Here is an 11,507-nt window from a genome sequence, read left to right as displayed (position 1 = left end):
CACACAACACACAGAAGACAGAAACAAAAATTGTAAAAAGTTTATAAGATTTCCCATATTTATACCAGGAAGAGACACAAAACAAAAAACACACAAAAAACCACAATAAAAAATAGTAGTTACTTGCATACAATTGTAATTTAGTGTTGTACTTACGATTTAGTCTAAACAATTTTATGAAATTTTTTAGTAATTAAAAACAAATGAATTGAAAAACAAAGAAAAGCCACAAAAAAAACGAACAAACAAAAATGCAAAGGAAAAAAAACAAAATGAACAAAAAAACAAAAAGAATAAAAAATTTTTATGAATGAATTATAAATGCGAAAATGTTTTCTTATTTTGAATCAAACGTTGGGCGGGATAATGGCAGGCTTGGCGTTAGGCCTTTTTGCCGAAAATCCAGCATTCGCCAAAACCTGCTGTGTGCACACTCTTTTGTGATTGAGAAAAAGTGCGGGTGGCAGAGAGCGTAATTAAAAGTGTTTAAATGCGTGGAAAATTACCTTTTGCACAATAAGGAAAGCAAATATCGGTTCGTAAACACAACATCAAGTGGCGGCACAACAAGTGGCCGCTGGGGCATCGTGGCATTTGTCTTAACAACGAAATGAAATTTTAATTACAATTTCATACCGCGCAATGCAGTAAAATAGACAGACAGCCGGTCGGTCCGGCGGTGCGGTGCAGTGGCAGAAGAAAGCAAAGCGCCGGCTGCTTTGGCTGCAGTGAAAAGGAAGGAAAAATAAAATTACGTTGAATATGTAAAAGGCAGAGAAACATCAAAGCTGCTGTCGCAGTTGTCTGTTTCGTTGGAGCTCTCTGGCTGCTGGGGGCTCTGCCTGCCATAGAGGATCAGTGGGGATGTGTGGCGGCATGGCAGAGAGCACTGTGAAATGCAGTTGGAGCGCCTTGTGTGTTTGCAAATTATAAAAGTGGTAAGAAAATGTTTTACATTGAGGTTAAGTAGGTGCTAAAAATTTGCTTACATCTGCAGATTAATAAAAATAGTGAAAATATGAAGTTGGGGTAAGTCAGAAATAAAACTACATTATACCCAAGTGTTCTGGCATTAAAATATTCAAGGATGTCGCTTATATTCAAAGATTCACATGCCATATAAAGATCAATCACCATATTTTGGTAAGTCAATAGCCCTTTAATTATATAGTTAAGTGTCCTAGAAACATCAATCCATAACAATTTGATAAAAATATCTGAGGATGCCTTTTATAATAAACGATTTAAAATTTAGGTCAACAGGTGGGCGATCCGCCATACTTCAGTGTCACCCCACACCATGATCCTGCAAAAGTGCTCACACACCTTTTACATATTAACACGTTAGGCGCCCTAAAAAAATTCAAATTCAAATTTGAAATTCACTTTTCTCTACATTGTTGCAAATTTCCATGCAACAGAACCACTGTGCAGCAGCATCTTGCGAGCATTACAACAAATCACACGGGCTAGAAAGAGCGAAACAGCGACATAGATAGAGCCAATGAGGTGCAGAGAGCATTAACAATAAATTCTCGCATGCCATTGTGAAATTCTCACAATAATCATAAATAATACTTGATTTCTACTTTTTAAACGGCCCGACTCTGTGGCTGCTGTGTTAATGAAGTTGCTTCCCGTTCCCGGGAGGAAGGTGTTGCGGTGCGTATATCTGTCTGATTTACTAACCAAGCGGCATCGGGCCACTCACTAAAAGGAGACAAAATACAGATGGGGGGCTCTCCATTTCGTTCCTGGCTCCGGCGATGCCGCCTAATTAAGCAACTTTAAACTTTGAATTACAAACTGGCGAGTCATTAAGCCAGCAGGAGGGGCAATTGAACTGAAGATGAACTGAAGGTGCAATGGGAGAATGAAACTCTACTCGACTCGACTCGGTAGAGTGTATACATATATCGTTTACAAGACAATTGCCCCCTTCGGTGGGGAGTCGTCACTCAGCGGCAAAGATGCATCGGAACCATTTGGTGTGGTGGTGTTGTGGAGAGATGCTCGAAAGCTAAACCATTAAAATGCACTAAGACAATATTTTGTTAGGTCCGTGTCCACACGGACACACACACACACACTTGAAACACAAACAGAGCGAATGGTGGACGAGAGGCCCTACCAATCGACCAGGCATCATCTCTTGGTCATCATCTTTGTTTGTGTTTTCAAGTTGGTTTACTCTAGATTTTGTCATTTCATCATGGCTCGGGCTCATAAGTGATCTCCCTTTCCTTTCCTTTTTTTGGCACCTAATTGTGTTTACGTAGGCGTCGCTCCGCGACTCCATTTCGTCTCCAAATTAACCCATTGAAAACGCATTTCAATTATGTTTAGATAAACAACAATAACCGGTCAGTCACTGCGTTCCCATTCCGTTGACAGTCATAATGTCTGGGCCCCAAAAGTCGTCTGGCTGTCAACGCTCAAACCCAAAAGAAACCTTAATATTTTTAAAGAAATATCCCAGGCCATTCCACATTTATGCTTTTGTCTGAATGCGCGTTCAAAATTTTGTTTGGCTCAATTCTCATAATACGAAAACAACAACAGTTCTGTGTTCTTGTTCTCATTCTGGTTGTGTCTCCTATCCCCCCGCCCCCTACTCCTCTACTCCCCTACTCCCCTACTCCACTCTTTGTCTCATTTTCTGTATATAAAAATGTTGTTTTTTAGAGCTGTGTTTTGTTTTGTTTGAATCCATCGTGCATTCATTGTCTTCCACTAATCGCCATAAAACATCTCGCTTTTCATCTCTTCGTGACGCTCTCAGCGGAGCTGCTGCCGCTGCTGCTGCGTTGTTGATCTTGAAAATAGTAGTATTGCTGTAAGAAAAAAACGATGAAATAAAACAAAACATCTTTTGCTCAGATTCGAAATCCAAAAAAATAGTAAACCGAGCAGTTGTTGGGGGATTTGAATGCGCTTTGTAAACGGACACTGTCGGACACTGCACATGATCGGAAATTGTATTTAACAAACAAATAAAACAAGATAGAAGGCTATGGGAGAGGGGGTGGACTGGACAGTGGCTATACCCTTTAATTTATTATCAGAGTTTTATAAAATTCTAGTTATAGATAGGCCTTGGGTTAGGGGTTACTCTGAGATATAGCACTCTTTGATTGGACTTCATTTTGGTGGAATTATATTCGCTTGAACTTCTAGTATTTATTATACGTTTTTAGTATTTTTTTGGTATTTTGTTAGAGCTTTTTTCTCATAAATTTTTTGTATTTTTTTACATTTTGTGAGTTTTTTTCTTGAATTGAATTGTTATTTATTTGTAGTATTTTTGGTATTTGTGGTACTTCTGTTATTTTGAGTATTTCTGGAATTTTTTAGTATTTCTGGTTTTCTAAATTCTGTATATTTCTGGTTTTAGTTTGTATTATTAGTCTTTTTTTTTTGTTTTTCTGGAAAAATGTTTTTTGGAGAGATCCCACGAATGTATTCCTTGAGTACCACCCATTTAAAAAAAGGGCTTCACTCAGAGAAAAACGAGGACTTCTATGGAGTATAGATTTCTGCTAAGACTATTACAATAATCGATCATATGAAGACTCCCAGAGCTTTCTATCGTAGCTGAATATCCCCCTCGGACTCGAAATATCTCTCAGTGCAACCTACTCGTATTTCAATATATTTCTCGAGGCAGATTCCCATACCCGCCCCCCAATTCACAAGTGATCCATAATTTAATGAGCTTCATTCATCCATTCATTCATCTCCGAAAAAAAACCGAGTGAGACAACGGCGACGACGTCGACCCAGTGAGAACTAGAGATACAAAACGAAATGAAATGAAATGGAACTCCTTTCCTGCCGAAAAAATAAAAGACGTGGAAAGATGAAGCTGGGGCGAGGAAAATATAAAAAAAAAGAGAAGAAAAAGGTCATCTTATCATAAATAAACTGACATCAAATCAAGAATCAAATTCAAAAGCAAAGACCAGAAAGAAATCCGTGGCAACCAAAAGTACATTGTAGGGAATTACACAATAAATGAAATGCAGAGACCAGCGAGACCGGCGAGGAGAACCAGACCCCAGGCCAGACCCAGACCTGAGACCACAGACGGGACCAATGGAGCGGAGGGACAGACACAATGATTCACTATGGAATTTTATGAGCTGAGAACATTTTGAAGAGGAGGAAGGCCTTGGGACACACCATCGCGAGAGAGATACTGAAGGCTTAGCAACTGAAGTAGCTGCTGGATCTTCTATAAGCTGCGGATCTTCTCCATATCTCTCTCACTCTCCGGGTAAGCCATCATGCAAATGAAATCGATAAAATCACCAAGTAAATGTTTACAGATGCCAGCGATAGATGACCAGACTCTGCGATGCAGCATCAGCAGCATCGGGCTAATAGAGTGTGAAGAGGCTCTCTCTCTCTCAGGGGGCTCGGACTTTATCTAAAGCATAGATCAAAGTCCGTTCAGGTAGACCAGAAGTCAATAAATTGTACGCTAAATGGACAGCGGACAAAACGTTTGACTTAATTCCTGAAATGTTTATAATTTATTTTCCAACCGAAAAAAACCACAGAACACAAGAAGACCAGCGACAGATTAAAGCTTTCAAGAAAATCTGTATCTCCAATGGAGGCATGCGCATGTGCCTCTGCCTCTGTCTCCGTCTCTGTCTCTGCCTCTGGTTGTTGCTGCTGCATAATTTGTTGTCGCTGTAGATACATTTGTAACTCTTCTCTCTGTAGAAGCAGAGCAGGCCGAGGAGTATCTGTATCTTGGAATTCATTTGAATTTCAGTTTGTGGGCCTTAGCGCCCCTGGGGGTTGGGGGATCTTCGTGGGGAGGCTGCCCCTGCTTCTTCGTTTTATTTCTTATTAATGATGTGGGAACTTCTGTTTCTGTTTCTTTTTCTGCTTTACATTTCATTAATTATGAAACATCATTTCATTAATATCTGAATGAATGCTTTCCCATTCCGCACAAAATTAACATCAATTAAAGGCCCATGGAGAACCGAAATCTATACCGATTATATTGACATTTCCAATTAGATAGCTAACATCTCGTTGTGGAGATAATGCCCTGCTGCTGATGATCTTTTCTTTCTTTCTCGAGGGAGAGTGCAAATCCCACTGTGGCGCGGAGTGTTTCAAAGTTCTCACCATTTAATTAGTATGCATTTCCATTATTTATCTGTCGGTTTTCTGGCATTCTTTAACTTGTTTTGTGGCTGCTCTTTGACTGCAGGTTATATCCCATCCATCCACTCATATTCTTTCGCTTTTTGGGCGCGTTCTCAGCCATGTTTTGTGGGTTTTACGAGCCTCGTTGTTTTTACAGCCTCAGAGTTGGGGTCTTTGGGACCTCTTCTTCCACCAAAACTATCGTAATACATCAATATGATTATGAGGCACACACTCACTCAGTCCGTCAGCCTTTTCTTATACATTTGTGGCATGTGTGTTGATTTATTTGAAATTCGTTTTTTGTTCTGTTCTGCCTTTCTGTTTGTCAAAGGCAAACACACACAAACCAAACCGATCTTCGAACCTTCATCATTGCTTCTTAATTTCTGGTCTTCTCGTCTCTTGTTTCCTCCTCAAAAAAGTGTGAAGTTATGTTTCGGGCCTCTTCAGTTTAACCAAAAACTCATCAATATTTGATTTCTGCTCAAAGACAGTCGCTATTTGCGTTTTGTTTGGATTCAAAACTGGGGAAGGGGTGTCCGTTTTCCCTATGTGGGTCATAGAGTCGTAAATTGAGAAGTACTTGAAAGGCAGGCTGTTTTTACTAGGAAATGTGTGTTTTTTTGGATAGGTTTTCCTATGTCAGGCAAGAGTCACTTGATAGCTTTCCAACTTTTTCCCACAAAGCCTAATCAAAAACGTGTAAAATCCGACCGAGTAGCGCTGCTGTAAGACGCGTGACATATGTATTATGCATTGTTGGAGTTTTTGAAGAACAAAAGTTTTTTCACTAGCGAATCCTGGAGTGAAAATGAAAAAAAACGACCGAGAAACGCTGCTGTAAGGCGCGTGACATGTTTTGTACCGTTTTCATTCAACTTAAGACTTCTTTTTGAGATTTTAATAAGATTTATATCAATACCTAAGTCTTACGAGAGTTTCTTTAAAAAACCAACCGAGGATCCCTGCTGTATGACGCGTGAAATGTGTAAAGACTTCCACCCAAAGCAATAGCTACATTTCTCTGAAGATTTACTGACTTTTCTAGCAACCCAAAACCTTTAAACCTATTAGTACATTCTTTAGGCCAAGTCCCTCTTCAAAGTAGAACAAAACGAAGGCACTTTCCTTCACTCTAATTGCCTTTCCCACACACCCAATTTCCCATTACCGACGATCGCAAAAGGAAAACCGAACACAAAAAAATTGTGAGCTCCAATTGACAAAATCACGATTCATCGAACGAACAACAATCGAAGGAACGGAACGGAACGGCGACGACAACTTAACTTTACACACATTCGGCGGGGATCTACTACAGTCGAAGAGATGGCGATAGGAATAGGAATAGGAATGGCAGAGGTACGAGGCGTAGAACCCTATCCACCATCACCAGCCTCCGCCTCCACCTCCTGCGAACAATTGGCGGCACAGAACTTTTAGGCCTTTGGGGCGTCTTTGCGTTTTCGGCTGATGGAAGGAAGCTGAATGGCTACCTAAGAGGAGCACCTACCTACCAAACACTCCAGACTCTCTCTCTCTGACAAGCTTTGAATGCAGACAAAAGAACCCGAATGGGGGCCTTTAAGCCATGGTTTAGGCCCACAATTACGGTACTCGGGGTTCTGCAGCAGGCTCTCACAAAAAAAGAACTGTCCAAACATTGTCGGAAATTTGTTAACTTTAATTTCTATTGCCAGTTGGACAGGCGGCCAATCGAACGAAAGTCGCGCGCGGGTGTTGTTCTGCCTCCATTGTTGGAAATTATGACAACCCTGGCAATGGGTTCCTAACGGTTCTTCCCTGATGGTGCCATGCCATGGTTGCCAATTTTTGTATTGTCGTAAATTTGTTACTCAATTTGTTGGACAGCAGAAACGACTGTACAGAGAGTGTGGGGGGATCGATCGATCGTTCGATTCCCATATATGATTCAGGGGGGAATTTCTGGACACAAAAATAATGGAATTCTTTTACAACTCTCTTACAGAATTTACCATAAACGGAAGCTGCCTTCCAATCATCAAAGAAAAGCCTCGGAAATTTCTGAAATATTTTAAGAGAATATTAAAACAGAAATACTTGTAGTTGGGCAGAGCTTTCTCAGCCTCAGACTCTCATCGGTAACTAGTTCTCTCTCTCCCTCTGTCACACACAAATCAATTTAACGATGCTCTCTAGCCCAGTTTCCAGTTGCAGTTGCAGTTGCAGTTCCAGTTTCCCCATCAATTGCCATCAGTTTCTTCGATTTTTCATTCAGAGACAGAGAGAGAGAGAGAGAGAGAGATCCACAGAACAGAACGACTTGTCGTCGGCATTTTGCAGGCAGCCAGCAACGACTTGGACTTCCTGTTGTCGCGTCATTATTGTCCATCATCATTTCCATTCGTAATGAGGCTAAGGCTGCTACTAAAAATGAAGTTGATCTTTAAGTTCATTTAGATGCCGCCGCAGTAAAAGCAAAGAAAGAATATAATGGCGGGGGTAGCCAGCCAGCCAGCCCTCCTGCACGACTCGTCGTCGTAGTCGTCGTCTGATCAGCTGTGGATCACTTAACCGCTTGTGACAATACACTGCTTACATCTGAGAGAATCCCAGCTAAAAACTTGCCTTAATGTATGCGATGGCCAACAGATCGGTCTACAGGAACGACAGGAACGAGTACAGAAGGACGGCTAGCTGGCTGGCTGGCTGCTCCTCCTGGATATACTATGTACAACATTTACTATGTTCGCTGACATTCTTCGCGTAATTCTTCAATTTCAATTGCATTACTCCGCTAGCTCCTTTTGCTAGACTTTTGCCTTAGACTGGAGTCTCAGCGCTCTCAGCTTTGACTCGTTCTGATGCTGCCTCTGGACTGTTGAGAGCTGCAAAAAAGCTCAAGAATTAAAGCTAAAAGGAGTGAAAAGTTGCAGCATTTAAGTTGACCTTTAACCAAAGGGATTTAACGTGTACTTTTATTTAGTTTCTACAAATATGAGTTATTTAAAGTGCTTTAAAGGTCTACATTTACTTATATTTCCTTTCCTTATCAAGGATGTTTTGATTTGTACCTTACTTACTTGCATGTCTCATCGGTCTTTCTTTTTTTCTGGATAACTGATTAAAAATTGTAGTAAAAAGCTTCCTTTAGTTGTGAATCTTCTGAGTTATAGCGAAATTGTACCTTACCTACTTGTATGTCTCCTCGGTTGAATCTATTTTGTGGATAAGAGATCGAAAAGTTTAGTAAAAAGCTTCCTTTAGATGTGAAGCCTTAGATTTATAGAGCTATTGTACCTTACTTACTTGTATGTCTCCTCCGTTTTTTCTTTTTTGTGTGGATAAATGATCAAAAAGGTTAGTAAAAGTCCCGTCTGATTTATAGAGCAATTGTGCCTTACTTACTTGTATGTCTCCTCGGTTTCGTCTTTTTTGTGGATAAAAATCTTCTAAAATCTGGAATTTCCAGCCTAAAAATTCCCAGCTAAATTCTCATCTCTTGTGTGGGGATGCTGGCCCCTTCTTCGCTTTGCCTTTTGTTCGTTTTGCGTTGAGGTTTTTCCTTTTTGCGGGGCAGAATTGTCGCGACATTTTTCTAGGTAAAACTCACGATCAATTGGCGACACGCTTCTTCTTGGCAGCTTCTTGGAGGCTTCGACCTGCTGCTGCTGCTGCTGCTACCAGATCTCTACGCTCTTCGTTCTTTGTGGACAGACTGGTCCTGTAGATCGTTTCGCATGGCCTCGTCGCAGCAGATGCACTCAGTCGGAGTAGCAGTCGGTGGAGCAGCCGCAGATAAAAGTGTTTATCATGTTTGCAATTATATGCTAAAATTGTAATTGCAAATGTTTGCCTAAGCTGTTGAGGGCTTTTCCATTTAGCGTAGAAGCCACAGCCACATCCACAGCTTTGAAGTGTCGTTTCGTTTTGCTTAAACGGTTCTAACGAAGGTATTCCTATTACCCCCTCATGTGTGAGAACCGGATGCGCGGACAAAGAGTAAGAGTAAGAGTTTTGGTATTAGGAAATGGCAAAGCAGGTTCCACAGATAATTGATGGATGGGAGAGAGAGAGAGAGAGGGAGATTCTGTGAGATGACATTGAAATATCTTTATCCATTCACCACTCAAATCTCAATCTAAAGAACACTCCATAGATGACTGTAGATTTGATAATTTTCTTTTATTTTCTCTTATTCGTATGATATAAAACCCACCTGAAAATGCAGGAACATCTGAGGAGAGTGAACAGACCATAAATCTGAACAAAAGTCGACCTCTGTTGTGGCATCAACACTCCATCAAAAAAGCGCTGTGGCACTTAATGCCCACCCAAAAATGGCCATGATGACGATGTCCGTGCGTCCAAGAAGACGATGGTGGCATCAAGTGGTCTCCGGCATATAATGGTGCATCCAAAGTGCAGCTAATTTAAGGAAACGCTTACTCAACGACGACACCGACACCACCAGCCAAATGCATGCAACAACTCTGGATCCCATCATACGTACGTACGTGAGTGCTCCATCCAACATCCAACATCCACCATCCACCATCTGTAGCTCTTTCTTTCTCTCTGGGCCCACAAAAGCCTACACCGATATGGAGGCGTTTTGCGGCTGCTGCACCAACAGGCGGCGCGTGACGTTCGGTGTCCACTTTTGGTTGTCAAGCAAATTACATATATATGATTTTTATGTGACAAATGAGCTTAAGATGTTGTCGTTGATGGGGCAGTTCGGTTTGGTTTTTGGTTTGGGGTTGTGTCAGCAGCAACAGCAGCAGCAGCAGGTCTCTTCGGAGCGGAGAGATGGAGTCTAGAGATGGCAACGTGAATGATGTGTCGTGTGTCGTTTGAGAGTTCTATCTGTGTCACTTTTGAATGCCTTTGTCTAGAAATGTCTTCTATCCATTGAATAAAAGTAGTTTTTCCCTGAAAGTATACATATGAGAGCAGAACTAAGCTCTTCATTTCGTTATTCGGATTAAAAAGGGTTATTTTCATTAAATAGTAGCTATCGACAAATTATCGAAGCTTCGATAAATAATTGAATATTATAAAAACGATTTAGGATTATTAAAATATCGAATTTTTAATCAAAATTATAATTATAGTTAATTAATCGAGTTATCGATAAATAATCGATTAGTGTTTTTAGCTCACAAAAAACTGTGGGTCTTAAAAATTATATTTTTATTGATTATTAAAAAACGAATTTTTGAGAATTATTGTTAATTAATAGAATTATCGATAAATAATCGATAAGTGTTTTCAGCTAAAAAATAATGTCTGAGTCTTACAAATCTTTTACCCTGCCTTGAGTCTCTTTTAAATTATGTTTAAATTCCCATTAAATATTATTTTTACCATTCAATCGTTTCAATCACGCACTCCTCTCTCATCGTTTTGTAGCCACCCGGAACCTGGCTTTTACTTACCTTTTAGCCACGATCCGAACCGACACTCACGCACATTGACACAGTGACACATATATACGTGGAGATGATGTGGTTTTCCTCTTACCATTTCTCGTCTTTTATGATGGGTATGGTCCATCCATCGATTTGCATATTAATGCTGGACATGTTTTTGTGTGTGAGATACGCCTCCGCGCTTCTTGTTTCCGCCTTTCCTCATTGATGGAGTGGCAAAAGTGAGAGTAAAGGTGTTTTGGGGTGTCTTTGGATCTTCGGGGGTCATCATCTGTCAACCATTTGATTTATGTTCCAACTATGTTTTCCACCCAACGACCAAAAGATTGTTTACGATGTGTTACTTTTAGGCCAAAAGGTGTTGCCTGGTTATTCGAGTCGTCTTGTCGCATGTTCGACTGTCCGAGTCGGAATCGTCGCTCTAGACATTCCATCAAATGGTTTTCACTGCATTAAAATTGCTCGCGGTACTGCGTGAGTGTATTTAAAGTATTTCCAAAGACAAGACATTGTCATAAGATCCCAAGAAATGTGTGACCGACGACGCGACGACTGCACAGCCAACGAAAACTGTAACGATTGAGCGCAAAAATGTTGATGCAATCGTTTGGCTTTCGTCAAATATGGTTCGAGTGATCTGTGTTTGGGATTCTTGTTGCTTGCATTTGGGTTTGGGTGCTCCGCATGAGAAGGAGTTGTGGAGCGCATGTACCATGCTACATGATCTCGCACTGAACTCCCGCGGAGTCAGCAATGAACAGAATTTCTAGTTGAAACTTAATTAGAACTGCATTTCAAGTTTGTTTTTGTTTGGTTCTGACATTTGGTGGGGGTTATATGCACGATTTGTCTAGTTATCGATAAGTAATCGATCTAGACTTTGATTTATGTTGATTTGGCATTAAAAGAATTTCATTT

The sequence above is a fragment of the Drosophila miranda genome, chromosome 2 (assembly GCF_003369915.1).
Source record: "Drosophila miranda strain MSH22 chromosome 2, D.miranda_PacBio2.1, whole genome shotgun sequence".
In the NCBI taxonomy this organism is placed as follows: Eukaryota; Metazoa; Arthropoda; class Insecta; order Diptera; family Drosophilidae; genus Drosophila; species Drosophila miranda.
This window is presented reverse-complemented; position numbering follows the sequence as displayed.